The sequence below is a fragment of the Dromiciops gliroides genome, chromosome 2 (genome assembly GCF_019393635.1).
Source record: "Dromiciops gliroides isolate mDroGli1 chromosome 2, mDroGli1.pri, whole genome shotgun sequence".
In the NCBI taxonomy this organism is placed as follows: Eukaryota; Metazoa; Chordata; class Mammalia; order Microbiotheria; family Microbiotheriidae; genus Dromiciops; species Dromiciops gliroides.
The window spans coordinates 320,136,192-320,140,699 of NC_057862.1; the positions used below are offsets into that span (position 1 = coordinate 320,136,192).

The 4,508-nt window shown below is 37.3% G+C and overlaps 1 pseudogene; it reads right to left on the reverse strand.

Annotated features, from left to right (window-relative positions):
* Positions 1–1,140: 1,140 nt before the first annotated feature.
* Positions 1,141–1,714, reverse strand: LOC122738811 (annotated as a pseudogene).
* Between the last annotated feature and the right edge of the window lie 2,794 nt (positions 1,715–4,508).

Consider the following 4,508-nt stretch of genomic DNA (forward strand, 5'->3'; position numbering starts at 1 on the left):
GAAACCATTCAAGAAATAAAACAAAAATGTCTTGGTTTATATAATTTACTTCTAGGAAAAAACCCAAACACTATACTGTCATAAATTGGAACTTAAATTTTTCTTTCCACCTCAGTTTCCTTTGGAAAGCTCTTGTGTTTTGAAATTTTTATTTTAACATTTTGCTACTTGGGCCATTAGGCCAAGAATGTAATAAAGCCACCCTCCCCCTAAAGGAGGATAAATATCAGGCAAGACCCCTGAAAATACACTGGTAGTCTGAAAAAAATATTCCTGCCCATTTACAAGGATTTAGAATTTTACTCTTCAATCCTGGAAACATTTATATTTTCTGATAAAAGGGGTTACATTTTATCCTAAACAATACCAAGTAGGCATTGACCTTAAGACTATGAGTCAGTTGGAATTCTAGATATATGCTAGAGTTGTATGGAAATATAATAAAAATTTGTCATTCACAACACTATAAACCCTAGTAAACACCCTTAAAAGGCTTTCGAGAACCCTCACTAGAAAATTAATCCCAGTCTTAGGCAGATAGGGCCAATGACTAGAAGCTATCCTATCTCAAAATGTGATGAATTGCTCCATGGGCAAGAGAATAAAGAAGTTAGACTTTCTGCTATCTCTATTTTGCTACAATGCCCTAGAATATGACTCTAGCTTATAGGAAGTTAGACAGTAAATACTGAAAAGGATTAAAACCAAAAGCAGAAGAGGTGAAAGAAAATAAATGTACCAGTATCACTGTAGAAAAAGGATGCAGAAATTAGAAGTGCAAAAACACCAAGACCTGCCAAAAAGAGGGAGCAAAGATGGCATCTAAGAGTGTCAAGGGGGGCAGCTAGGTGGCGCAGTGGATAGAGTACCGGCCCTGGAGTCAGGAGGACCTGAGTTCAAATCCGGCCTCAGACACTTAACACTTACTAGCTGTGTGACCCTGGGCAAGTCACTTAACCCCAATTGCCTCACTAAAAAAAAAAAAAAAAAAAAAAAGAGTGTCAAGGGCCACAAAAAGTAGGCTCCGACCATGATCCCTGCTATAATCATGCCCATGAAAAAGATGCTAGGATGGGAAAAAGAATCCCCCAAAGCTCTGAAACGTAAGTTTTGAGTTCATTTATCTGTCAGGGAATGTAGTCAAGCCTGGTTCATCATGTCATCCTTTCTCACGTCACAATCAACAAAAGAGTCAGAGGAAAACTGATGTCTGCACTGAATGTGATCCATGAAGTTAGCACTCCGGTAATTGGGGTCTCTTCAAGGCATCAAGGCACAAATTGGACAAACCACTTATTTTGTATTCGTGCTATGGTGTATTTTGCAGTGTTCACCTAGACCTTCCTGATCAGTTTTTCTTGGGACAGTAAGAAAAAGGAAAGATGAATTGGTCTGGGATATTCTTTGGCTGACGTGCTGTATCCTTAGTGTAGCCTTAACACCATCCATTAGATAACTCTGAAACTTGGAATAGGAAGCCACATGGTTATGTATTTTTGATAGGACCAGATTTTTATTGCAACCATGAAAGTTTGCCTCAGTTGCTTCAATTTGCTTTTCTAAGTCCATGACTCAGAAAGATTTCAAACACTTGCAGGCAAATAGCACAAAAGCACTTGTATGTGCGGGACACCTGCAATGGCTTCTTCTATACCTCCAGGCACCCTGGGTACATGAAGAGGGACAGAAGGTTTGAGGTCCCAGCCCCAACCATTCATCTTGTCCTCCCCCTGTGTTCCTTCAACTGACAGGCTTTTATATATGAGTTTCTATAGCAAATCACATCTTTACAGTCATTATAAATGGAATCATAGTAAATTGATTGAGGTGTACCAAATTTGATTCCATTTTTTTATTACAAAATGTCATTTGGCCCATCAGAGCAAAATATAGCCTTCAATTTTTGTTTCCTAAAGGTATCACCTATGAGTATGTTAAGATTGTACAAGATTCTATAATAGATAAAGCCCCTGTGATAACTAAGAGTCTTCAATTTTTTAATATCAGAGAGATAGGTATAAACTCATCAGAGGTTCTGCTGGTCCTTCTCATAGACACTGTTCCAATGGAAGAGGGATCTCTATAGATCCCTTTGAAAACTGAAGACTTTCTGATATTCCTGTTCATTTATAACCTTGTGTTGTTTGTATCAAGTGGTGGTGGGGAAGCAGGGAAGTAAGGGAATAAGTATTTATATAGTGCCTACTTCAGGGTGGGTCAAATTTTGGCCAGTTTAGACTAATAATTGTTCACTAATCTCCTATTGCACTCTATATTTATATAGTCTGTTGATTATGCATGTATTGAACTCACTATGTCTCCATCTGCTGGAACTCATATTGTTCCTACAAGGTTCAACCTTGGTGCCACCTCCTCTTTGAAACATTCCCTGATAACCGTAGATGAAAGTGTTTTCTCCAGGGATATGCTGGTAAATGTTTAACAACTGGCTCTCCAAAAGTAAATGTTCCTCTGGCACACTTTTAAGTTTAATTTGCATTAATTAACATTCTCTTCATTACTTTCTTAAATCTAGGCAATCAACGGAACAATAAACCAAGCCCTAATTTGTAGCTTGCTAAATTCTGAGGTATAAATGCTCACACTGAAAACTTAATGATCAACTCTCAGGAGTTAGTTCCATTTGGCTCTGGCACAACTCTGTTTCTAACCCTTTTCACATTTTTTAGATCACTCTTGAACTCTTTGTTTTGTATTCCATTCTATTATTAAACATATTTATATATGTGTGTAATTACTGTATATAATATTATGTATTCTTACATATTTATTTACCTTATACAGGAAGCACATGAAAGGAATCTCAAGAGTTGGAGTCAAAAATCACCAAGGCACAGCTTGGGGGCGGGGGGTGGGGAGGGGAATGGAGACAAAGTCACGTGAGGTCTTCCAGACACAGCCTTTCTCCTACATTGAGATGTGCGTTTTACACACTTCAATGTATTATACATATTCATTTACAGGTCATTTGTATTATACTATAACCTCCTTGAGATATTTTTTAACCTATGTATCCCGAGTGCCTTGCACAGAATAGATATTGAATAAATATTTGCTGTTGAATTAAGTATTCCTGATAAAGCACTGGCCCTGGAGTCAAGAAGACCTGAGTTCAAATCCGGCTTCAGACACTTGACACTTACTAGCTGTGTGACCCTGCGCAAGTAATTTAACCCCAATTGCTTCACCCCCCCCCCCCAAAAAAAAAAAGAAAAGAAAAGAAAAGAAAAGAAAAAAGAATTGATTGTGCCTTACCCTCAGGGAGCTATCAGATTAATGGGAGGCATAAGACATAGGCATAAGTAAACATAATATAAAATAGAACATGAAAAGGGCATAAGACTCCAATTGGTAAATGGTCAGAAGCTAAGAACAAGCAGTTTTAAAAAAAGAATTACAAATCTTTACTTACTATATGAAGGATTGCTATAAAACTCTAATAATAAGGAAACTAAAAATTAAAGCAACTCTGAATTATTTCTTATACCCAGAAACTGGCAAAGATGACAGAAGATGGGAGTATTGACTACCCCCATGATGGGTTGTAGAAAGACAGGTACATTAACACATTGTTGGTGTATCTGTGAATTGGTCCAACAACTCTGGGAAGCAATTTATAATTATGCTAAGAACAGGGGGCAGCTAGGTGGTGCAATGGATAAAGCACTGACTCTGAATTCAGGAGGACCCAAGTTCAAATTTGACCTCAGACACTTGACACTAGCTGTATGACCCTGGGTAAGTCACTTAATCCTCATTGCCCCGCAAAAAAAAAATATGCTAAGAACATAACTAATATGTCCAAACTCCTTGACTCAGAGATGTTTCTCTTAAGCATATACCCCCAAGAAGATCAAAGATAAGAATAAGGTCTTACATAGTCAAAATATTTATAATAACACTTTTCCTAGTAGCAAAAAACTGGAAACAAGGATGTCCATCAGTTGGGGGATGGCTAAATGGATCATGGTACATGAATATAATGGAATATTATTTCACTGAAAGAAATGATGAACATGAAGATTACAGAGGGGCATAGGAAGATATATGAATTGATGCAAAAGTAAAGTAAGTAGAACCAGAAAAACAGTATGCACAATGACTTCAAAAAGGTGAATGGAAAGAATAGAAGCAACAAATAGAAGCTGAATTCTATGTAATTATAGTAGCCAAAGTTTGGCCCCCAAAAAGAGATATAAGAATACAGCTCTCTGTTCTTTGCAGAAGCAAGGGAACTTAATTAGTTTGGGTGAACTGTCCTTTTTCCCCTCTTTTGTTTATGTTTTTTGTTATAAGGAATGACCCTGTAAGGGGAGTGTAGGAAATGTAGGTATTAAAAAAACCAAAAGAGATAAATAAAATGAAAAAAGTGGGGGGCATAAGGGATGTACAAACAAAATGGTATTGAAGGTATTGAGGAAAGATAAGAGTATTTCTAACCCAGGCTATGGTTTGTTGAATCCAGGAAGGCTTCATGGAAGAAGTGG